The sequence below is a fragment of the Crotalus tigris genome, unplaced genomic scaffold, assembly GCF_016545835.1.
Source record: "Crotalus tigris isolate CLP2741 ecotype Arizona unplaced genomic scaffold, ASM1654583v1 scf7180000023830.6690815, whole genome shotgun sequence".
Taxonomy (NCBI): domain Eukaryota; kingdom Metazoa; phylum Chordata; class Lepidosauria; order Squamata; family Viperidae; genus Crotalus; species Crotalus tigris.
In genome coordinates this window covers 3,485,134-3,511,506 of record NW_024100214.1, presented here as the reverse complement: position 1 = coordinate 3,511,506, position 26,373 = coordinate 3,485,134, and the positions used below count along the sequence as shown (strand labels likewise).

At 38.6% G+C, this 26,373-nt stretch overlaps 1 protein-coding gene across 4 annotated transcripts in view; it reads left to right on the top strand.

Moving 5' to 3' along the window:
- The first annotated feature begins 14,597 nt into the window (after positions 1-14,597).
- The window catches only part of MYO1B (myosin IB), a 128,138-nt gene continuing 116,362 nt past the window's right edge, over positions 14,598-26,373 (top strand). For 3 of the 4 annotated variants that reach the window (XM_039321971.1, XM_039321970.1, XM_039321967.1), the window contains exon 1: positions 14,598-14,733. The gene's annotated coding sequence lies outside the window, so the exon portion shown is untranslated. Of the gene's footprint in view, positions 14,734-14,840; positions 14,926-26,373 lie in introns of those variants that run through there. The other variant, XM_039321968.1, reaches the window with a different exon arrangement.

Here is a 26,373-nt window from a genome sequence, read left to right as displayed (position 1 = left end):
CTGATGATTTTATGTTATGAGAAATGAGCTAAAGTCCAGGTAAAAAGATGAACTTCCAAGCCAGAAATTGAATTAAACTCATTTCATATATTTCAGTCACAAAAAGTGGGAGAATTAAAAAGAGACATTGTATTGCTATCCCATCTCTTGCCAAAAGCTTTTCCTGTATGTAAACAGAAAAAAATCCAAAGTTCTCTCAACAGCACCATCCCTTGAGCCAGCTGTTTACTTATAAAAAAAATCCTCTGATCCCTCACTGGATGTTGACCTTCCATCAGAAATAGAGATGAAAAAAACACCTGTACTCCTATGAGCCTCATTGCTCATAGTCTCCTGATATTGTTTTCAGTCTCTTTGTTATTATTTATCCCAACATGAAAGAGGAGAAAGAGATAATAATAGGTGGGCCTGATTATTTTGGTAAGTGTCTTTGTCACATCTTTGATCTTTGCATCTAGGAGACAGCATACTTCCCTCAATATATTGTCTGGTCTACAAATCGATGATTCTGTTCCTCTGAGAAGTGAGTCACCAATTACCAACACATGCTTTTTTTCCCCCTTTGATAAGTCTGAGCTGTTTTTCTTTTTTGTCATTGGAACACTTGATGAAGACCCTTCTCCAGATTTCTGAATGCTTTCTTCCAGGGAAAGAAAGAATATCAATAGAACTGGGTTTCTGTAATTGTAATTGTTCAGTACTGTTGTGAGAATTGGTATCAGAATGATGCTTGAACAAAGAACTGCATTACCTTGTGCCTGTGGAATTTTGTGACTTTGGACTAGTCACTCTTTCTTAGCCCAATCCATCTTTTGTTGTGGAGAAAATAGGAGGAGGAAGGAGTGTTATGCATGTTTGCTACCGTGACTTACTTATAAAGTAATACAACTGGGATAAAAATCTAATGAATAATAAAACTATCTTGTGTAGAAATCCTTCAAGCATAGATATACCAGGTACCTCTCTCTTAGGTGACTTATGAAGCTGCATCTATTGAATGTCTGCATGGATCAGGGGTGTCAAACTCGCCGTGTCATGTGATGTGTCGTGATGTATCACAACTTTTTTCTCCTTGCTGGAGCTGGAGTGAGCCTGGTTTTTGCGTGACGCATCCGGCCCGCAGACTGGCAGTTTGACATACCTGGCATGGATTCATCCCTGTTCAGTACATTATCAAGTTTGAAGGGTCAAGGCAAACTATGAACAAATAATTTCTGACCTATTAAGCCAGAGGGCCCCAACCTTTTGGGAACCAGGGTCCAGTTCCGTGGAGAGAGGTTTTTCCATGCACCGGAGGAGGCATAGTTTTGTGTGCTGCCTGTATCCCGCGAATGGGACTTTGCTTGTTTGTGCGGACTGGCTGCTGTCATGCCACAACCCAGTACTGGTCAACTGACCAGGGGTTGGGGACCCCTATATTAAGCAATCTGAGTATTTGGAACTAAACAAAGTGTTTTCAGCATATATAACAGACATCCACTAGATGGCAACAAGACTACAAAAATATTTATATCTTCCTGCTGCCATCTAGTGCTGTCTAGAATTATGCAGTCAGAGTCGGTAATATTAGATTAATTTAAACTATAAAGCTCTCTTTCCAATTCAAGATATTTGGTACAAAAATTGATAGCGGAAATTGGCAGCATGTGTCTTGACGACAGATGCCAAAATGACTGCATTCTCAGAACCTCAGGATGAAAATTGTACATGTTTTCCTTTTAAAAGAAAACACCTTGTGAGATTACCAAATATTGTGAAACTTTGGTGCTGTTGAATGAGACAACGATGGTGAAATCTTCAAAATGTCACAAGTTTTGGAGCTTATTCAAAAATTATGTCAGTTGTAATTTTAAAATATCCTGAACCCTGAGACAATATTGCATAATGGGTAGCTGATCATTTATGAAGAAGTGATAACACAATAGGTTATCTCACCATGTTTATTAAAATCAGCTTGGACCTAACTCTGGCCTGAAACAAAGAAGTACTTAACCTATTGTCAGGAATATACCTTTATTTGCCATTAGACAGATAAGTTTCCCTTCTGGTAAATGCCAGCTTCCTCACAAAATGGTTTATTTATTGAATTTATATGGCTGCCCATCCCATGAAAAGTGACTCTGGACAGCTTACAGCAAAAGGATAAAACAATAAGTATATAAAAAATTTAAAGCTCACAAGGCATAGGGGAGAATAGATATTGATAGCATTAATGCAGCCACCTCAAAATCTCACCAGTCCTCTGGGACCACATGAAGACCAGGCCTGATGACATAGCCAGGTCTTGAGGAATTTCTGGAAGATCACTTTGGAAGGGACATTATTAGTATTAAACCTAGCAGAAACTGCTGGTTGTTATCAAGCACATGAGCACAATACTTGATAGTATAAAGCAATATTACATTCGCAAAACATAGAACCATAGGAACTTGAACTGTTGTGAATGTAACAATCCTGTGAATGCTATTAGATTTAAATTTGGGATTTTGCTTGTTCTAACAGGTGCATTCTTAAATTTATACGCCACATATAAAATCTGTATATTAAATCAAGCTGCCTCAGGAAAGCTTAGATTAATTACTGTCCAAATTTGTTCAAAGTAGTAATATCAAACAAATGGTGTTTATTAAAATGTTGATTTTGTTGCATCTTGTTCAGATACATACAGTGATAAGCAACCACTTGACCATATCTAGAAACAGTGCTTTCTGCCTTTGTATGTTCATTAAAAAAAAAATTTGCTTCACTTTTTTCTTTTTCCACATTCCCATTCTCCTTTGGGTTAAAGGCATTCTGCTAATAGAGATAGGGTTCATGGTGCAGTGTTCTCTTGGATAGCAACTACAAAAATGGATTTCTCCCAATTAACTTTAAAGTTTTTTTTGAACAAACATGTAATTTGATGTCATGCATTTTAGATAAAATCAGAACAGGGACTTACTTTGAAGTGATATTAGCAAACATTATAAGCGTTGCAAACGCAAGAAAGAACAAGCACAATTTGGCAACCCTGATCCAGGGCATAAAAGCACTCCTCAAATACAGTGTGGTTTGAATGACATAAGTGCTGTGTAATGTAGGAGGGGCAGGTGGATTAATGCAATGACAGTGGCTGTGGCTGACTGGACCAGTACTTTTCTTCATGACACTACATTTAAAAAAAACTATTTTAAAAGTAGATGAAGACTTCGGACTTTCTAGCATTTCCACCTCTATAATGGATGCTAACATTGGTCTTACTTTTAGAAAACCCACTTGGTTACTTTTGGGAAATGAATACCAGTAGATAATAGAACTTTTCTTTGTATCTATGTGAAACTTTAAAAACAACCCTGTTCTTTAACATATAGGTTAAAGAATTCATTTCCTGAAGATATTCCAGCTGTGGTTGAGAGTTGCCATTTATACTAGTTTTAATTTTATTCCAGAAGATGTGGCTATGGGTAGCCACTCAGAGGACAAGAGTGGGTCTCTCCCAGCTGTCCCTGGAGGAACTGTCATGTATGTGATAAAAAAATGATAAACCACACATTGAAATTTTTAGACAATTTTTTTTTCTTCAACATTTTGCCCTGGGCAGGCTTCCAAGAATTAATGCACTCTCTGCTAGTCTTGAGCTGCTTTGATGTTAAACTGTACAAACAATTCTCCTGCAGTACTGCTATAGGTTTTAGCACAAGTAGATTGATAATTCAAGGCAAAGTACGTAATAGTAGTTGGGGCCTCACAAAAGAGGGAAGGGCTTTTGCTCCATGTTCCACAATACATAGCTGAAGCCTTTTCTTTGCTTCAGACAATGTATAATGGAACGTATAAACATATATTTCAAGCAGATCTCAGTCTATGCAATTAATCTCGCTCGCTATTGTTATTAATTTTTAATACATTGGCTACATACAACATATAGGTGCAGGTACATGGTTAAATGCTGACTTCAACTAGGAAGATCCAACATCAAGTCCATCCTTCAGCATAAAAGCTGAATCTTTCTCACAGGTTTTGTTGTGTGTGTGTGGGGGGGGGAGAAATGGAAGATGGGTGGGGGAATGAAACCCAGAATATAGATATAGTACATAAATGAAGTTAGATAAGGAAAAGAAGCAGGAGATAACTTTCCTATATAAAATACTTGTTCCTTTTTTGTTTAATTATTACAGCATTTTTGCATTAATTAAAAAATCTTTAATGAAAAGACATTGTATGAATGACAGGTAACTAGTACCTTTTCTTATCTTCAGAGGATCATGCATGGTTTCTTTTGTACAAAAAAGTTTGTTTCAGAAGTATAAGCAATGCAGAAAAGAGCGCTGGGTATTATCAAGAAAACCTGGTACTATAAAAGGCATTGAATTACACTTCCCAGATGTCCCTATGTCCAATCCAGTACTTCTGGATAGCTCATAAAAAGAGCATGAATAAAAGCTCTCACTTCTTCATGTTGTCTCTTTTATCAACAACTGTGACTTGGGGGCATTAAGCCACTGGTGGTTAGTAATCCTAATCTAGGAGCAGATTTATCATGCTGCTATCAAACATGCTTTTATTCCCAAAGTGTTCTAGTTTGTTACCAAGCGTTTTCCCTTTCTTATATTTGCTCTAACAACATTGTCATTCTCAAGGGCAGGGTAGTTATAACAGTGAACTTGGATTAGAGGTTCAGCAGAGGCTAGGCCTGGGATAATAAGGATAGGTTCTGACCTGGACCCTGTGCTGGGCCTAGCTCATCTGCTGCGGAAGATATGAGGCTGATTGACTCTGAGGAATCTTATTCAAAATTGTGATCCTTGGTATAGGTAATTTGCAGTAGATCAGCAAACTGTAGTTTGTCAAGAGGAAGAACATCTTGAGGTATGAGATATACTCCCTCGTATTTATGAAGGAGATAAGCAGTTAGAGATAGATAGATAGATAGATAGATAGATAGATAGATAGATAGATAGATAGATAGATAGATAGATATATTAGGAAGAAGATACAAGGGAGCATGGAAAAAATGGGTATATGAAAGAAGTAGAATCCAAGCCATTTCAGGAAAACACACTGCCATTCAAAGATGAGCTAGATGTGATGAGTATATCCTGTGAGTTCCTGTCTAGTGAAACATGAAAACACAGCTATACTGCTGACAACTAAATAACACTGAACTTGCTAGCATAGCATAATGCAAATATTCTTAGATCATTTTAAAGATTAGACTCAGGGAGTTAATCATGTGTGACATGAAGCTTGGACATGATTTACAGCATCTAGTAGCTTGCACTGTAACTGCTTTGTACTGCTTCATGTAGTATATAATAGCATTAGTTGTCCTTGGACAGGACGCTATGGAAAACAAGTTATGTAGTTCAACTGGGACATTCTGCAGAATTATAATCAAAATGGACCACTGTAAAAAGCTAGTGTTCCTTTGAGGATCCCAGAATCTGACCATCTGATCATCTTGTAAAGTTTATTAAAAATAACATTTAATTCTGATAACTCAGGTAAAAGACCTTTTCAAATAACTCCAAATAGTTTAATAGGTTTTCAATGACCACTGGAAAATTTTTAGAGCAATCTATTTGAACTGAAAGTTGACCTAAACTGAACTAAAAATACCTTGTGGGAGCAAAGGAAGATATTGTTCTGAAGTTATTCATTTACTAAGAAAGATTATTCTATTTCCCCAACCATTTAATCTTCTAGTAACCATTGGTCCTTTGAATGTGTTTCCTGATAAAATTCAAAGAACAAAATCTATTGGATCAATAAAGCAAAGAACTTTACAGAACCAAATAACATTTGTAATATGAAAACATTCTCTAAAGAAGAAGAAGAACATTTCTCTGATGGAGGACATGATGTAACCCTCTATTGTGGATTAGTCTTAAAACTGCAGTGGAAATAAATCTTATAGTCATGTCTTATCTAATCACATTGTATACCACAGCATTAGAACAAAACACAAACTAATGATGGATACTTTGTTTGCATGATTATTCACTTGTTAACAGTAACTGGTCAATAAGATTTTGAGGTATCATCAATTGCACTGGCTATCAGTCCTTTATCAATCTAGTTCAAAACATCAGTGCTGATCTTAAAAAAATCTGAATGGTTTATCAGGAGAGTAGATAATGGAATGGCTCCATAGCAATGTGTGCTTGACCCTTATATATATAGTAGCTGATTTCCTGATACCAAACTAAAGCATTTCTATTTCCCAAGTCATTTTATATTTCATGTGTAACATTGTCTTTTTAGATAACAGTGTTTAATTCTAAATGACTGCATATCCTGGGACTGTTAGTGTTTTTATTTTATTATTAATGAAGCCAAAGTCTATCAATAATGAAAAATAAGAAAAAAAAATATAACTGTATTTTAATTATGTGCATCATCTTCAAGATACATTTTAAACCAATCTTGGATGCATTTTAAAAGGTGATTTTGAGATACATCTGATAATTCTTAAGGATAGCAACAAACGGACTTTCTCCTTCATAATACCTGGGTCATGAATCCTTCTGATTCTTGTAAACAGTCATGCAGCATGACAAGACTGAATCTGCATAACTGTGGGATACATATTTTGAATTTGGCCAATAAGGGAGATAGAAGGCCTGGATGTAAATGTTATTAAACTGGTAGTTTGATGTTAGAACTAATGCAGACTATAGTAATAAGTCATTGTCAGTTAGTATGAAGAATAGCTAAGAAAGCAGGTGGCTCCAGCTGCTCAGTGTTTACTCAGCATTTTTAAGTCTTGTATTTCTATGTCTATTTTAAGACCTATGCGAATTTGTACACTTTACCTATCGGTATAACTTTTATGTATCTTTTGAAATGTAGACTCCTTGGGGCGCTGCTATATTTGATATGAGTCAAGAAATTCCCAAAGTTTCATATTATATCACCAAATCTATGTGCCTTTAACTCCTTATTTCATTGAATTGTCAAAAAGGAAAACAAGTTATTATTGAGTGTGAGAAACCAAATAAATTCAGGTTAGTTAATATTAAAAAGCTTTCTCACTGTAGTCTCTCACATGTAATTCCCACACAGCCCAAAAAAGGGGAAAAAAAGCTTTTTGGCAAGAGAAAAAATGGACCAAGTGATTAAGGAATAGGGCAGGGGTAGCCAACCTCGGCTCTTTTATGACTCATGGACTTCAACTCAGGAATTCTGGGAGTTGAAGTCCATGAGTCATAAAAGAGCCGAGGTTGCCTACCCCTGGAATAGGGTAATGAGTGAGGAAATGCAGGATTAAATCTATACTTTTTGCAGTGTTTCATAACCTTGGCAGTTTGAAGATGTGTGGACTTCAACTCCCAGAATTCTCCAGCCAGCTCACACATTTTCAAATTGCAGGGTGGAGTCACGCTGCTTTACTGCATGATTCCAATTCACCCTGATGACCCGGATGATTAAATTATGGCATGCTTTGACATAATGTAAAATCAATCCTGTACACAGATGCAAAATTGTAATTCCCCCTTCTAGTTTTATAGTAGTCAGCCTGCTTCAGTTAATCAGATACAATCAAGCAACTGTTTCATGTCTGTCACTTATGGGAGTAGTTGAGAAACTTTTCATTTCATCACCAACATGAATTGGACAGAAAATAATCTGTCAGTCTACGTGCTAGGTATTTGCTCAACTCAAGCTGCTTTGGCAGGTTATAAAAAGGAAATAATCACTTTTACCTTTCTACCTTCCCAGAATTTCTACAACTGTGGGAGTTACCACATTTGACTCACCCAACAGACATCTGATTATTTATCACTTTCAGGTTTTGACTAATGGCAAATGAAGGAGCAGCATTTCTTTTCCATAGAAAAGGATTCAAAAGGAATTAAATGAGCCATGCTGGAAATAAAAAATACCACCCAGAGTCACTTTATAAGGAAGATAGGTGCAAAAAAGAAAGAAAGAAAGAAAGAAAGAAAAGGAAAGAAAAAGAAATTACATGCATTATTTCTATCCTGCTTTTCTAGATGCTTCTGCACAACTCATGGTGAGTGAGGCATTTAAATCAATACAAGGTAATATTTAAAAAAAATGAAAATTACAAAGATAAAAGGGAATATATGGAGAAGATAGGTACAATAGATAAAAATGTCCATATTTTACAGTACTTGTAAAATAAATACCTCCCTAAATAGAACAGTAAAGTGCAATTCTGATATTTTGGTGTGAGTTGAAACAACCTTTCTTTTTGTCTCCATCATTTCTGTCATACAGACAGTTTGGTCTAGTGCAGGCATGTCAAACTGCCGGCCCATGGGCCGGATGCGTCACTCCAAAACCGCACTCACCCCATTAATGGCAATGGGGAAAAATCGCGATACGTCGCGCGACGTCACGAGTTTGACATGCCTGGCCTAGTGGTTAAGATACCAAGTTAGAAACCAGGGGACTATGAGTTCTAGGCCCACTTAGCAGTCAGATGAGTTTGGGCAATTTATCTCTCAGCCCACAATGTCCGGCTCAGGTGACAAGCTGGTCAGTCAATTCCAGTTGCAACCACGTTGATTTGAAAAAAAAAATGAACCTTGCACTTGCAGGAAAATGCTAGAGGAAAAAAAACATATTTCTATCACAGCTGGAATATAAAAAGGAAACTTTCAGGATGTGGACAAACTGGAAAGGGAGAAACTATCTTTAAAGTACCTAGGACCTAAATTCTCTAGCACTTTGAGCCATTGCCAATAGCATAAATAGTTCCCATAAGCAAATAATTGTTTCTTAAGCAGATGCAAAGTTATGTTTGTGGCAACCTTCTGGTGATTTTGGAAGCATTCCAATATTATAAATAAGAAGTTACACTCAACATCCACTCAAGATGTTTTATTGTAGCCGCTCCTTATTTTGACATTATTTTGAGAAGTCTAGTCTCTTTTTTAGACTAGATAGTTCCTGCAACCGTTCATCATGTTTTACCCTTCTGCCTTCTAATAATCTTTGTTGCTCTTCTTTGCAATTTTTGTAGAGTCTCAACATCTTTTTGTATCATGATGAGCAAAATTGGATGCAGTATGCAAAGCAGTATAGAGCAGTAGTAACATGTCCCACAACCTTGATACTATCCTTCTGTTGATGCAGTCTAGAACTTCATTGGCTTTTTTGACAGCTGCAGCAAACTGGTGCTTCATATTTACGTGGTTGTCCTAGATCCCTCTCACAGTGACTACTATTGTCCCAGGTACCATCTAATCTATATCTGTGCATTTGGTTGTAAAAGTGTAAAACCTTATTTTTCTCATCACTGAATTGTATTTAGTTGGATAGAGCCCAGTGTTTATATTTATCAAGATCCTTCTAGATCTTGAGCCTATCTTCTAAAGTGTTAGCTATTCCCCTCACCTTGGTGTTATCTGCAAATTTGATGATTTCCCCTTCTATCTTCTCTATAAATCATTGATGAACATGTTGAAGAGTACTGGGCCTAAGATATTAGGATACCCCCCTGCGTGCTTCTCTCCATGTAGATGTAGTTCCATTGAGGACTACATGTTGAGTGTGGTTGATCATTCATTGGGTGGTGATGCTGTCTATCCTGCATTTTCTGTCTTACCAAGAAATAGGTTGTGATATAGTTTCTGAAATGCCTTATTAACTACTGTGTTTCCCCAAAAATAAGACCCAGTCTTATTTTTTTGTTGTTGTTGCCTCCAAAAGAGGCACCAGGTCTTATTTTTGGGAAGTGTCTTTTCCATCCACCTCCGGCATCGACAGCCCCACCCAGCCAACCCATTTCTTCTGCAGCTGAAGGAGCAGTTTCATTCTGCAGCTTAGAATGGAGCTCTGGCCTGCATTTCGCAGTCAGAGGCTCTTCCAGGTATAGCCATAGCTCGGTTCTCAGCTGCAGAGGCCTTCCAGAAAGGCCTCTGACTGCAAAATGTAGGCCGGAGCTCCATTCTCAACTGCAGAATGAATCTACTCCTTCAGCTGCAGAAGAAGTGGGCCCCTGAGGCAAGTGTCGATCCATGGGAGGCCTGGCTGCAATGGTAAGCTCCAACCCCCCAACCCTGCCCTAGCTTGATTTTTAGGTGTGCGCCTTGTCCCAAAACTAGGGCTTATTTTTGGGGTAGTTGGGACTTATTTTGGGATAGGTCTTACTTTCGGGGAAATACAGTATGTCCACAGCATTTCTCTGGTGCATTAATTTAGTTACTTGCAATAAGATTTGTCTGGCACAATCTGTTTTTGACAAAGCCATGGTGGTTTCTAGTAATAGCTTTGCTTATTTACAATAATTTTCCCCAGTCATATGATGCTGGGCAATGCACAAACTAAAAAAACAAACAAAAGAATCATATTACCTTCAGTGCAACATACAAAAAAATGAAAACAAATAAAATTTTGTGTACTGTATACAGCTTTGCATTTTCCCTACAGCTCAATTAGGTACATTTTTATTCAGAATCAAGCTCACTTTCTCTCCATTGCATAATATGGCAGCCTTCAATTACTTTCTCCAACAGCAACTCTTGTTAAGGTTTTCCACTTGCGAAAATACACATTTACATTTTTTGCCTTTAAAGTTGCTTTCAGAAAAAAAAGAAAATGTTTTTTAAAAGAAACACAATTGTGATTTTTTTTAAAGGCTTTCCTTGCATGAATCTTTATAACCCTGTGGAAAAGGCTCTTCAGGTTGAACACGACAGAACTAGAATTAGCATATTAATTTTTACTTATTTTACTATATTTGTATCCCACCACACTCAACACAGCTCTAAGTGGCTACTTCCATGCTAAGGTTAAAAACATAAAGCAAAGCTTCATGATGAAATAAGAATAAACAAAATTAAAAGCTGCACTGAAGAGGTTTAAAAAGCTTTCATGAAACTCCATTTTCAACAGCTTCCTGAAAGCATCAAGGAGGGTATCAGCTTGAGGTTGTTCCATAAGACTAGTCTTGTCACCAAAAAACAGGGCTTCCTTGCTTTAGCTCTTTTATTTCCTGATGATGGAGCACCAGGAATATTTTCCCTAGATGATCTAATAGGGCAGGCCAGTGCAGATTGGAACAGACCATCCTATAGATACTTAGGTGCCAAGTCATCAAGGGTTTTACAACAGAAATCAGCATTTTAAAGAGTTGGTGAGTAGTGTTCTAATTAAAATGAAGAGTCATAAACTAATCCACAGGGGTGGATCCTCTTAAGCCTAAAACAAGGAACATATATACAGCCTAACTTGATCCTGATTTATAAGGAAATGTGACTGAACTGTAGGAAGTTTACTTTCTAGTCAAGATATGAAGGACTAAAGCAGGGGTGTCAAACTGCCGGCCCACGGGCCGGTTTCATCATATCGAAGCTACGCCCATCCCATTGCTGGCAATGTAAAAAGAGTCGCGATACATTGCAACAGATCACGTGACATAGCAAGTTTGACACCTGTGGACTAAAGTATATTAAACTAAAACTAATAGGACTTGCTTCCAAAGAAAAACTTCCTAATATTAAGTTGTCAGTCCATCAGTTTTGGCACAAAGGTTCAAAGCTTAATAGATTACCATGATTAATTATTGTATGATACAGTTTTGGGTAGTGGTTAAGGCACCAGGCTGCATACTAAAAAGCAGAGACATCACCCTGCCAACAAAAGTGCATATAGTCCAGGCCATGGTTTTCCCAGTTGCAATGTATGGCTGTGAAAGTTGGACCATAAGAAAGGCTGAGCGCCAAAGAATTGAGGCCTTTGAACTATGGTGCTGGAGAAGACTCCTGTGAGTCCCTTGGACTGCAAGGCGTTTAAACTGGTCAGTCCTAGAAGAGATCAACCCCAACTGCTCTTTAGAAGGCCAGATCCTGAAGCTGAAACTCAAATACTTTGGCCACCTAATGAGAAGGAAGGGTTCACTGGAGAAGGGCCTAATGCTGGGAAAGATTGAGGGCAACAGAAGAATGGGATGACAGAGAATGAGATGGCTGGATGGAGTCACTGAAGCAGTAGGTGTGAACTTAAATGGACTCCAGAAGATGGTAGAGGACAGGAAGATCTGGAGGAACGTTATCCATGGGGTCGTGATGGGTCGGACATGACTTCGCAATTAACAACAACAACTGTAGGCACAAAGCCAGCTGGGTGACCTTGTGCCAGTCACTCTCTTTCAGTCCTAAGAAGCAGACAAGGACAAACCACTTATGAAATATTGCTAAGAAAATTATAGGAACTAGTCCAGACTGACATGGAGTCACATACAAAAAAAATTGTTAATCATATACAGTGGTAGACTAGAATAGAACTGGAAGGGACCTTGGAGGTCTTCTAGTCCAGCCCCTGCTCAAGCTGGAGAACCTATACCATCTCAGACAAGTTACTGTCTAGACTCTACACTCTTATAGAACATGAGCTTACTGTTGCATATTTTGCAAAGGAAAGGTCATTTGTGTTTTGTATTTCAAATGGAGAAGACTCATGCACAACTTTGAAAGCTGATTTTAAGTCACTTGTTCAAGTCAAATAATTTGTCTAGAATTTTTTTTGTATTCAGTCTTGAGAACTTTGCGAAGTGTAGACAGGATATTTCCTATCATGGTCCAAAAGGATTTTGTTTCTTGGTCATCCATCCATGACTTATTGAGATATCACTTGCAGATAACAATGATTTAGGGGAACTGTATTTCTTATAGATTTCTTGAAATATTTGAATGGCCTATGGGAAATCAGAAACAGAACACAGAACTGGCCCCTTGGTCAGTTTTAAAATTGACACTTCTTAAATAAAGCAGTTTAGTTTGCCAGCTTTGAAAACTTGCTGTTTTTTTAAATTGCTTCTAATAAAATTATATGTTATAATACTTCTAGATCCCTGTCTGTCATAAATCAATACGGCTTTTATATTATAAAATTCTTATTTAAAAATAATTTGATAGAAAATCTTGCAATCTAAATAACAGATTATTTTTAATAGAACTGCTGCAACAATAGAGATATTAAAATATAAAGGGATTTGTAATTAAAATCTTGGATTTCAACATCATGTTTTGCTATAGTTTGCTTTCTTGTGTTTTCTTGACTAAGCAACGTTGGTTGGTTTAATAATTGAATGGCTTAGTAGTCTATTGGGCAGAAGCAGTTGTAAACTTCCCAAAACCCTATGAGATCTCCCTGATGTCAGCCAACCCCTTACCAGAGGTAAAATCAAGTTAGCATGGTTTTTTTCAAGGCTTAGATTATATCCTCAGCCAGTGTAAGGTCAGGGAAGTTAGAATGGATAGTGGCACTTCTTCATTAATATCTTTTCTATACGACCAGATCAGTACAGAGTCATCACATGCAAAACATGCAAACAGTTCTGTATTATTTTTAGAAAGAGCATGCTAGAAAAGGTATGGGTAGGCCTTTTTGTACTTATTTCTTGTTGGAAGCCTTATTTTTTTTATTATGTTCCATCTTTCCAGAATGTAATTCATAATGCCATAAGCATCAGGTTGGCCACCAGGAAAACAGAATGCAAACTTTTGCTCTGATCCAGCATCGCTCTTCTTAAATTCCCATGGCACAATATATACAGAAATTAGAACATTAGTATAATTCCCTTGCTATTTAATCACAATATAATAGAGTTCTTTGGGAATGCCAGTTTGGTGTAGTGATTATGGCATCAGGTTAGAAACTGGATGGGAGTCAAGTGACTTTTATTCCTTCCTAAAGCCAGACTCACTGGAAAAGGGCCTAATGCTGGGAAAGATTGAGGGCAATAGAAGAAGGGGACGACAGAGAATGAGATGGCTGGATGGAGTCACTGAAGCAGTAGGTGAGAATTTAAATGGACTCCAGAAGATGGTAGAGGACAGGAAGACCTGGAGGAACGTTGTCCATGGGGTCGCGATGGGTCGGATATGACTTCGCAATTAACAACAACAACAAAGCCAGTGGGGTAACCTTGGGCCAGCCACTCTCTCTCAGCACCAGGAAGCAGGCAATGGCAAACCACTTGCAAAAAATCCTGCAAAGAAAACTGCAGGGACTAACTCCAAGGCACGCACAGCCGTGTCATTTACACTATTTACACTATTGCACAGTTACTTCAGTATAGTACTACAGAATGCCAGTCTTCCTTCCAGTGGAACCTAGACAGTTTGAATGGAATAACAATCTTAAACCATTTTATTCAGAACGGTCAATTAAAAAAATTGAAAAGAGGCCCGTAAAAGCCGTAAAACCGATATTCTAATCCCATTCCTCTACGTAGTATTAAGCCCCACTGAATTGAGAACGCAGCCTTTCTGAAGCCCTACACCGATGTTGCACGTCCTCACCCATGATCCCCAGGAAAGTCGCCTTGCAAGGCCGCATTACGAAAAGGTACGAAAGGTGGGCTGGGTGCTTCCAGAGCTAAGCCATTTGCCCGTCCACTTGGATGTTACTCGCGTCTCGTCCCACCAGCCCCATATTAAAACTTTCGCACGCTTGAAAAGCAGCGGCTGCTTGAAGGCGCCGCTGGGGGTCGCTCGCCTCCCCTTACGCGCGAACCTCGCCTGCCGCAGCGGAGGTGTGGAGCTAAGGCGGCGGCATCGCAGCCCCGCCCCGAACCGGGCGACTCCCTATCGCGAAGCCATTACCACGCCCCCTGCTTCTGTGAGGCGGGGAGGGGCGTGGCCGTCCTTGCTGCAGGCTGAGTTCCTCGGGAACGGGCTGCTTTTCGGGGGAAAAAGCCGGACGAATTCCAGCCTGAGCGGGAGCCTCACTGCGCGACTGAGAGCGAGAGCGCTGGCTGGAGTTGGGCAGCCCCAGGAGGTATCCCGCTTTTTTTTTTTCCCGCTTGGGGGGGGGGGAATGAGAGGCGCATCTGGACGGAGGCGGGGATTGCCTAGAACGAGAAAGGTGCGGAGAGGCGCCGTTCTGTTTGGGCTCCTTGTCCAAAGTTGCTTTTGTGGTGGATGGTCTCGCGGGCACCCGACCCTGCTTTTCTGCGCTCGCTTCCTTCAGGTGCGGCGGTTGCGGAGCTGCCTTCGGCTTGCTCTCCTGGTTGCCAAAAGAGGTGCTTTGAGAGAGAGGGCACTGCATGGTGGTGAACTCAGAGGGGCTTTGGGGTGGGAACTGGGGAATTTCAGGAAACCAGTAGCCACAGAACGAAGATTTGGCGCCAGAAGGGGGGAAGGAGGAGGAGCAGGGACGATGTCTCCGAGCCTTCTGGGTTAAAGGTCTTGCTAAGAGACAGCGCTGGCAAAGGAAGCAGAAAGCTGCAGTGATTTAGGCAGGGACTTTTGGAATAACGAGGGGGTCGACTTTGCAGAAGGCGGGAAAGGAGGGGGTCTTGGCACATTGAGGGGAGGAAGAGGGCCGTCTTTACTCTGTAGCGCATGGACGACAATCAAACGGGCTACAGACAGGAAGCAGGAGATGGAGCGGAATTAAAAACCTTGAAGGGCTGAAGAATGGGGTTCAGGAATGCAGGATGGGATCAGGGAGGGAGAATGGGAATAAAGAATTGGGGGTGAAAAAGGAGAGAGAGGGGCTGAGTATTTCGGATGATAGGGAAGAGGTAGGTGGTTTGGATGTTGGAAGAGCAGGTGAGATCTGAAGGGACAATAAAGATTTCCTGAACGTTTTAAATGAAGCTGGTGAGGAAACATGTTGCAAGGATATACACTTTTCTGAAAGGAAGGTTGCAAGCTGTTTATGATTTTCTCCAGGGAAAGTTGGATTTGGATTACTGTACTTAGTTCTCTGGTGTCCTTCTCTTGCCTGCCTGGTCTTTGTTTAGTCTCAAGGACTCTGTATGTTAGTGTGTGTGTGTTTCTGTCCTTTTGTGTGTGTGTAGTGCCTGCAGAGGGATTGAAACCAGATTCTAGGATTTCAGATTTCAGGCTGTTAAGCCCTGGAGCAGTTTAGGATGTGCTTCCAATTTTTGATCCTTAGAGTCGCTTTGTTCAGGATAACCGTGCTTGATTGGGGATTTGTTTTAGTAAAATCCAGAGGTAACAATTTAGTTGCAACAAGTTTTCTGTGGGCTGAGCTGCAACATGGCAGTGTGAATAAAGTTGCTGCTGCTGGCGGACTCTGTATTCTGCCTCTGTTTTTAACTGTGATTATCAACTTCTTTGCAAACAGAAACTTCATTCAGTAAATAGCTGTTTACAATGACTTCTGCAAGCCTATCCCGGAATGGAGGTGTAGTTGTGACAAAAGGCTTACCTGTTTTTCTGTGTCTCTTCCAGAAGTTGAAGCTTTTTCCTTAAGAAAGCAAATATATAATTTCTTTCTATTGCCCTCTTCATTGTATTCAGATATACACACACCTTTAAAGCTCAGCTTTTTTACATAGGCCACTGGGATAGGATCAGTTCTATTCATTATCTGAGAAAGGTTGGATAGCCCAGATGTGAGGGGATGTCTGTCAAAAGTAATTGAGGAGTCATTGCTTCTTAGTTGTGTAGTATGTAACACGTCATATGTAATACTGTCATGAGTTCATTTTTCAAGAGCTGTCTCATTTTTTTCCTTTCATAGAAGAATTTAAAAGATTAAGGCAGGCTTGCAATTAAGTCAGTAGAACTTACTTGCCCATCTGTTCACAACTTCTGTGTCACCATTTATTCCAATCTCCTGTAAGAGAATCAACCATTCTTCATTTTAAGAAGATTTCCCTAAAGACTATTCTTTGTGGTAAAAAGATTGCCAGATGACCTATAAGCAATTTGTTTGTCAACCATGTCTAACCATGATCTGTGTTACCTCCTTTAAATTGTTTCTGCTTGGAGCTCTGTATAGTTTTCTTTATTTCATCCCGTTGGCATTTTTTGGTCCTCCATAACAGTGGAAATTCACGGATTGAAATCACTTGCCTCAATGTCTCAGGCTACAAAAGTTGCATACATCCCTGGGAAATGAATAAGGCAGTAATGAGACATTTCAGCTATATTTGTGACAAATTATTAAAGGGGAGAAGTTGCAGAACAGGGAAAGTAAAATAATCAAGAGAAGATGTGTTTATTTATCATTTGTAAAGAGGATTTGTAGACAAGTCTCTTCTATTTATCTCATCACAAATGTTAAGATGAGTTGGGCTGAGAAAGAGTGGCTGTCCAAATGCTAAATCAGCAAGCTGCACCAATTTGAACCAGTGTTTCCTTGATCCAAGTCCAGTATCTTAACATCTGTAGAATGGGTCCCAAATGCATCTTTTTTTTGAGGATAGCTCATACATTTTATAGATTAAATAAATTGGAAATATGTGCCATTGAATTCAATAGAGCCTGTTCCTCTGTACTTGTGCTGAAAGTTACTGTTAAACTGATTGCAATACATTACATTTTATCCCACTTTTTGTATACTCTATAAAGAGTTCCCACCCTTCAAACATTTATTGCTTAAAAAGTGATGACCAGTGATTGCATATTAAACTGCAGTATGATATAAAATTTGGTTTAATATGGACTGAGATATTCTTGTAAAAACAGTATAAAAGAAAAGTTACTGTCCAGAGACATTTATCTTTTAAAGATTTTTTTAGGGGTAAGAGTGGTGACTAAGAGCTACAGTAGAGGGGATGATGCATAGGTGGGGCTAAATTTTCCAGTTTGTTTTTAAAAGCTTGTTAAGTGCACACTGTGGATTACATAGTACATTTTATTTGCTTTCCCACCAATCTTCATTGACAAATCTTCTGTTTATCACTACTGTAATATTGGAGGAGGGTTCATAAGGCTACAAAAATGTGCTTGAAAGCTGCAAGTTGCCTACCCTAATTTTAAAGGAAAATGAGTTGTGAAGTTATGTGTGAAATATTTGGTTTGTATTATTTGATTACCTAATGCAGTGGTTCTCAACCTTTCTAATGCCGCGACCCCATAATACAGTTTCCCATGTTGTGGTGACCCCCAACCACTTATACATCACCAAGTGCCAGGGGTGTGGCCAAAGAAAAGGGGGGAAAATGGCGGACAGCCTTGTTTGGTGACCCCCGTGAAATGGTCGTTCGACCCCAAATGGGGTCCTGACCCACAGGTTGAGAACCACCGACCTAATGCAATTTGGGTAATTAGTTGCATTTATAAAGAAGAGTTGCCAAAACATACCAGTATTAACTTATAGTTACATATGCATTAATATAAAACCATCATATTATTCATTTTTGAGGTAAGCAACTTTAGACAAAGCAGAGAAAAAGAGTTAAGGTATAGTAACTCAGAAGGATTGAAGCATAAAATATGAGATCAGATAAGATGACCCTGACCCTGCTAGCGTTTTGTAAAACATTGGATGTACTTCAGATCCTAAGGATCAGGAGGTTGGATGGCTTGTTGAGCTGATTCTGTTAATTGTTTTGTTTGGGTTTATGCTTAGTGACCATTGTAGGTTTTTAAAATTCTTTTTACTGTATGTATGTATATGTGCATAAATATATGTCTCTGTGTTTGTGTGCATGTGTATATGTAAATACATGTCAGCTGCCCAGAGTCACACTTGCAAGATGGGCAGTCGAAGGAAGGAAGGAAGGAAGGAAGGAAGGAAGGAAGGAAGGAAGGAAGGAAGGAAGGAAGGAAAATTTAATTCATATTAAATAGTTCATTATGTGTATCCACATTTTTCTTATTCCTGCAAACCATTATTGCTTCCACAGTTGTCATATATCAATTCATACACTGTTTTTTTGTTCCTTAATATCACTATTTTTCTCTTTTTAAGATCTCATCAATACCATCCAACCACAATTTCTGTCTTCTTTTTCTTGATCCATTCAATTTGCCTTCATATATTAGCTGTCTGATTTGTTTCTCGTTCATTCTCACTATTAGGATCAGACCATTTCAATGTCCTTTTTTTTGTACTGGCCACTCATTGTTTAATTCAATTTAGATTAATTTAGCAGCCATTCTCTCTTTGTTTTACCATGAATTTTTCTCAAGTACCCCACTCTGTTTGCATTCAGTTTTATATTTTTCCTGTTATAAATTGTCTCATTTTCATAAAAATGATCAGTTGAATTAAAAGCACAGTATCATTTGAATATAAAAATATGCATGTTCTCAAAATCCCAAATAATGCATCTCTGTTACCATCACATGTTTTTTTAACATACTTATCCATAAATATATTAAATAACCAAAGGATATTACATCTTATCAAATATCTGCTGCAAACCCCATGTAAGCGTCAGGAAGGGCATCCAGCCAGTAAATGCTGAGCTCCACTCAATCTCTTGACTCTACCCTGAATCAAGGGATTATAGGATCATAAAAAAAAGCCATATCCTTATTGCACACCCTGACTGACATTGAAGCATTTGCTAGGACTACCATTTATTCTTACACTTGCTTTACACCCATTATTATGCCACACTCTTGTCATATTGAGCACAACCTTCAATTCTATGCTTACACACAAAAAAATCTATTATTGAAGCCATTCACTTTATCAGATGCTTTCTCTAAATCAACAGTCATATAGTAGACTTACTTTCTCACATTCATCTATTTCTTATTTACCTGCTAAACAGCAAAAATTTGGTCTACACATTCCCTACCTAGCAGAAAGTCTTGCTGTACCTAGTGTGCAAATTCTGCTTTTTGATATTTTTCAAAATCTTGCAGTCAGAATTTTGCCCAACACTTTCCGAGGCTATTCCCTCTTAGTTTTCTGCATTCAGTTCTACTACCTTTGTATAGGAGAATAATAGCACCATTCTTCCAATCACCAGGCAAAGTATGGTCTTTACATGCTTGTTAAACAAGTTGCACAAGCACTTTGTGAAAAAAACATCCATATTTTAACATTTCTCCAATTACACTGTCTATATTTTCAGTCTTTCAATCATTCGTTCTTACAGGATATATGATTTTCTTTTCACAAGCGCATATATATATATATATATATATATATATATATATATATATATTCATATTCTAATTTTTGATTTGTCACTATTATTCCTATTCAAATTTCCGATGGACACTTTCTCAGTGTTCTTTCACTTCAGTTTTATCCAAGTAATCTCACCCCTTTGTTTTTAATTTCATTCACCCAGCTGCAAGGCCATTCTTACTCCTTTTCGCTCACCTCTGACACTATTTTGTACTCACCAAAATCACTCTAGTTTCTTGACTTCTTTTAACCATTAGTTGCCTACTTTGTCTACATTCTTTGTAATTATCCTTTTATGTGCAAGAAATAAAAAGATAGTTGCAAAGAGTGATTCTTGTCAACAATTCATTACTGGTCACTCCAGTCACAATATCATGGGAAGGATGAATCGATCTTATAAACTATACATTTCACAACTGATAGCCTTCATTGCTTATTTATTTTATAAGAAAGAGCAGTTAATATCCTTTAGCTCTTGAAGATCAGCTCCCCCAGATTACCTTTTTGCTATGGTTTTACTCTAAATATTATGGATTAACGTTTGTTCTGAGACAGTGACTGTTATTATGTCCTGTGTAAAGCTGTTTCTCTTGAAATAAAGTATATCAGTGATGGCGAACCTTTTAGAGACCGAGTGCCCAAAAACGGCCCCACCCCCACTCCACCTCCTGCCCCACCCCTGCTCCGCGCCATCCCATCCCCCACCCCACCTGCCTGCAGGGACACTCACTGCCTCCAGGGCCCACTGCAGATCGCCCAGGTAGCCCAGCAGCGCTATGGCCATGCCCTCTGCCCGCACCCCGCAGCATCAACTGGATGGGGCATGAGGGCAGAGTCTTGTCTATGCTGCCTGGCTGCCATGTCCTTGGCTGTGCTGCTCTGTGTGGGCCACGCTCGGGGGTAACTCTCCTCCAGGGGGGGCTGCTGGTGAGGAGGGGGTCGTGGGGGAGGTGAGGTTGGGGCAACGGCACATGTGCCCACAGAGAGGGCTCCGAGTGCCGCCTCTGGCACGCGTGCCATAGGTTCGCCACCACTGAAGTATACAGTAAAGAAGATAGTGTCCTCTTTATAGTATTGTAGCTTGGAATGAAAATTTTAGATTATTAAGGCCAATACTTTGCTCAGTGTAAAAATCTAAATTTAAGCATTACTGTCTGCCCTTCCCCTAAAACATCCAAGAAGGGAACCATCTGTCCCAGTGATTGTCCAATGGCTCTTGTTTTTAGGATTCCCCCCCCCCCAAAAAAACAATCAGAATTTTATCTTTCTGTCACATAAATCCATTATCCTATATTCTACACACTGGAAGGGGGAAGGTGATGGATGGGGGAAATCTTGATTTTCTTTCATATACTGGAAGACTGCTATCTTATTCATTTGACAAATTTATTTGGCCACCAAACTCACTCAGAAATGACTCTGAGCAGCTTCCAATATTAAAAATCCACAACATAAAAACCCATGCCCTTCCCCACCATGACAGCAGCAACACAGTTATTATCTATTCCACTTTGATCATCTTTTCTTAAGGCTAAACATCTTCAATCTCTCCTCATAACACTTAGCTTCTAATTCTCTGATCATCCTCACTGCATTTCATTAAACCTGTTCAAGTTGTCTGAATCCTTCTTAGAGATATTTGATGTGTGACCTGAACTATAGCAGAATGCAGCAGAATAATTATTTCACACAATTTCAAAACAATACTTCTGCTGATACAAGCCAAAACTGCATTTGCCTTATTTAGCAGAAATATCACACTAATGACTCAGTTTTGATTTCTGGTTGACTATTGTTCCAATATATTTTTCATAGCCAGGTATCCTGCATTTGGTTTTTGTTCCTAAGTTAAGAACTTTGCATTTGTCTTGATTAAATTTCATCCTGTTGCTTTTAACCTAATATGTTCATTTTGAATTTTATTTCTGTCTTATAGTGTATTGTAGTGTATTCACTGTTCTATTCAGTTTTGTGTCCTTGCAAATTTAAAAAGACCTTCGATCTTTTCCTTCAAATTGTTAGTAAAATATTAAAGAATATTAAAGGACACCCAGTTTACTTTTTTTTGACTTTTGAAAGCATGTTGTGAAAACTTTTTCAAAATGGGTAGGAATAGTTGTTATATGAGATTTATATAAAAAACAATTCTGGGCAAGTGAGCACATTTCTAAATAAAGTACATGGCTGCAATCTCCTTCCATTTTTATGTGACCCCCAGGGACATTTTTTAAAAAAATAATGGTGAAGCTGGAATATGCGACATGTACCCAGCCACTCTTTTAAAACAATAAGCCTGGCATTTACTTGAATATTTCAAAACATTCAAAAGAGTATTCCATACACATACAGTAATCCTCGACTTACAACCATGCATTTAGTGACTCTCCAAAGTTACTGTTGATCTATGAACTGTACTGTCTTTAGGACCGCCATAGTGTTTCTAGGCTTGTCTACAGTTAGGAGAGAAGTGGGAGAGTTTGGGATCCACAGGTGCTCCTTATCAACGTGAGGGCCAAAACTGCTGAAGAGATGTTTTGATGGACTGAAGTTTCTTCTCATAACAATTGCTGGAAAATTAATTGGACAATGTAACCTGAACTGTCAGAGACGGGAGGGAAAAGTTTTACTCTTTTAATTATCTGTTTCCCACCATATTCTCAGAGCTAGCTTCCTTTCTATTTTACTGGTTTGCTAATGCCTAATAAAGTCTACATTAGAGAACATAATGTCTCTGGTGTTTTGCTTCGTTGGGCTTCTCAGCCGGAACTTGATACTGACTGGCACTGAACTAAGTGACTTATGTAGTGCCCCAGCTTTGATCATGTGGCCAGGGGGATGCTACAACAGTCATAAGTGTGAAAACTGGTAAAAAAAGGTGATTTATGTCACTTTTTTAAACCAGTTTTCACACTTATGACTGTTGTAACATCCCTATGGCCACATGATCAAAATTTGGGCACTTGGCAACTGGCATGTATTTATGACAGTTGTACTGTCCCGGGGTCATGTGATCACCTTTTGTAACCTTCCCAGTCAACTTCTGACAAGAAGAGTCAATGGGAGAAGCTGGATTTACTTAACCGTGTGATTCACTTAACACCTGCAGTGATTTGCTTAGCTGTGGCGAAAAAGGTTGCAAAATGGGGCAAAACTCACTTAACAAATGCCTTGCTTAGCAGTGGAAATTTTGGGCTCAATTCTGATCATAAATCAAGGATTATCTGTACTCTACGTCCATTTTAATTCTTTATTCTGCAAGCATTTCTGTCGGGCCACAGTGATGTTCCATCTTTTTTGCTTTTATATTTACGATCAGAATGAAATAATTATTTGGGGGGGGGGAAGTCCTGGAAATCATGATTTGTTGTAGCTGTTCTTCAAGTTTATTTATAGTTGTACGTTTTAGAATGAGTTCCCCCGAAAAGTGTATAGTTAGAGTGATTCCAGGAAAAATGCATGGTCAATCAGTTTTACATTTCAAATAATTTTTTTGTACATTATATTTTATCCTGTCTGAGGAGTTAAATTGGTCTATTTTTGTGTGCTATGTCTAAGATAGTTATAATTTTATTATGACACATGCATCTTCTATGCAGTCTTTTTTATATCCTATTTCTCTAATATTGCTTAAGTGTTTTAGGTTTTTACAAAATGGACCAACATAGAGATATTAGAAGTTATTAAAGTTGCTATATTAATTTTTAACATGGACCGTGCCACTTTTCCTGATACTTCTGCTTTGGATAACTTGTAAAGAAAAAGCATTTAAATATTTTGATGGAATGTTTCATGGATTCTTTTAAATACTCTCCAAGTGTTCATCTGAATTTCTGGAGAGCTTCACACTTAGGTGGGCAATAGAGCTATATCTGCAGTTCTGTTCACTGTTCTCTTGCCTGCAGTCAGCTTGGCTATATTAAACTTTGTGTACTCACACAGAATTAGGTAAGTATACATTCCTCTATATAATCTGAAATCTAAATACATTCCTCCATATAATTTGAGCAAAGTATTGGATTGTATGGAGAACCATACATTTATTCAAGGCAAAGTGAGTACCGTAAATGCCGGCGTATAAGACGACTTCCGCGAGCGCTGAAATCGGCGCCAAAGACGGGGGTCGTCTTATATGCCGGGTTGCCTAATACGCCGGCATATACGGTACACTTTTCTGTCAAATCATTCAGCTCAACAGGAGGAGGTTGGGAGTGGGGTAAAAGAGAACATTATTCTTTATACAGATTGAAGCCCTTCAGATGTTCAGATAAAAGCTGAAGTGAACTAATCCAAAATATTTTTTTCCCATCCAGTCCATACCCCTTTTCGCCTTTTGGAATCAAGTAGAGATGTACATAGGAAGACCTAAAGGGCCAATTAGGGACAGATCATCATGAAAAAAATGAATGTACTATATGTTGTCACTAAGAGTTGTCACTGACTTGATGGCACATAATCAGGGATGTGTAGCACTTTAATTTAAATTTTTAAAAGCTGCCTTGTAGCTCACAGGGTTTTACACATAGTTTCTCTCTGCAAGTCTTAAAAAAAACCAGCTGCCCTTTAGAGTTGCAAACAGATGCTTTGTGCATGCCCCTGCGAGTTCATGTATCCCTTTTGGGAATCAGATCTGAAGCATGACACAGCCCTAGGACTAAGTTGCTCTTAGCAATTAAGGGTTCCTCATTTTTCATCTTGCATACAGTGCAGCTGTTCATGTAAAAATAACAGAAACTGCGGTATTCTACCATTCTGAATCTTCTAAATGGACTAGCCATTTTGCTACAATCACAACAAGTTTTATGCAGTATAGAGTTTAGGAGTCAAGTTCTTTTATGTAGTTGTAAAAGTCACCTTTGGTAGCTGTATAAAAATACCAGCTGCAGGAGTAAGAATAACAATGACATAGTTAACATAATATAACATAACATGAATAACAATAACAAAAGATAGTTATTGACTTGGGATGTGGTGATATATGACTAGATAATTCAGTAATGTGCTTCAGATAGTAGAAGCTGTCAACGCTATTAACATCAGATATTCTTGCTTTGACAACAGATGGAAATGCAGCCATTTTTCATTATTGCTTTTAGAGTTAGTTGATGCTGGGAGGGGGAATGTAGATGAGAGTCCAGCTAGTCATAACAATAATAACTCAGCTGTGGGAACCCAAGGTCATTGGGCCCATAGTTGATACAGTTTTGCCAGGTTGGAGAGCTGGGGAGAAAGCCTGCGCTTCAAGCTAATTGGGGAATGTGATTTATGACTGTTTATTGGAGGAGGGAATTGTGCTTTGTTACTTTGTATCCAGGGGAAGGGAATTTAGTTTTTGGTTTCGACTAAATTGTAATGCCGATACTTTGTTTCTCGAATAAAAGATTCTTTAGGGTAAACAATGCCTTGAAGTTCTTTTCAAGAGTTTCATCTGTCGGAACCATGACATTAGCAAGTGGCTGATATCTACCTATTTCTAAGATCAATAGTGTCTTACACCTTTGTTTGCTAATAAACATATGCAAAAATGCTAAAGGAATTTGTGTAGTGTTAAGCCTGCATTTTAAAAGTCATTGACTAGGTCCCAGCTATCAGTCCAATATCTGGAAGGAAAGTGAGATAAGAAATACCACTGTGGATCTTATTATATTCAATTTATCATGCTGAGGTATCTATTTCATTTCTACCCACACTCCTATAAATATTTCCTTTGAATACTTTAGGCATGGCCTAGTGATGATATGACAGTTGAATGTCATCAATTTGACTCTTATGCCATGTGGGATTGACTCATTAGTTCAAACATCTTGTGTTAGCCACAGATTTTTGAATTTATCCCATTTTCAAGCATTTAAGAAACTTCTAAAATTGAAATGCCATCTATGATGTACATAGAATTGAGTAGGAAAAAATGCTTTTGCATCACAAATAGAATATTAAAACAAGGGATATGAGATGCTACATTTCTAGTGGTCAATGAAAGTTTGTCCATATGGAGATTGATTTATGGCTAATTTCTGGTGAAATTTTAACTGAACTTCTCAATTTCCTCAGTTTTCCATTCTCAGATATTGATCGTTTGGCACTGTTTCAGTAAGTGATTTTAGCTTATTAATAAAGGATAGCCAGGTTGATGTAGTGGTTAAGGCAGGGGTATCGAACTGCTGGCCCACGGGCTGGATGCGTCATGGCAAAACCGCATCCACCCCATTGCTGGCAATGGAGAAAAAGGTGCGATACGTCGCAACATGTCACGTAATGTTGCGAGTTTGACACCCCTGGGTTAAGGCATCAGGCTAGAAACCAGAGATCATGAGTTCTAATCCTGCCTTGGGCACAAAGCTAGTGGAGTGAATTTGGGCCGATCCCTCTCTCTCGGTCCTAGGAAAAGGAGGCAAGGGCAAATTACTTCTGAGAAACCTTGCCAAGAAAACTCCATGGACTTGTCCAGGTAGTCTCAAGAATCAGATGCCACTGAACAGAAGAGAAAAAATAACAGCAAAAAGAGAATTTAATCCTCCACCAATCTGCTCATTCATTGCACACAATTCCTGATTACAGTATCTATGATTAGCA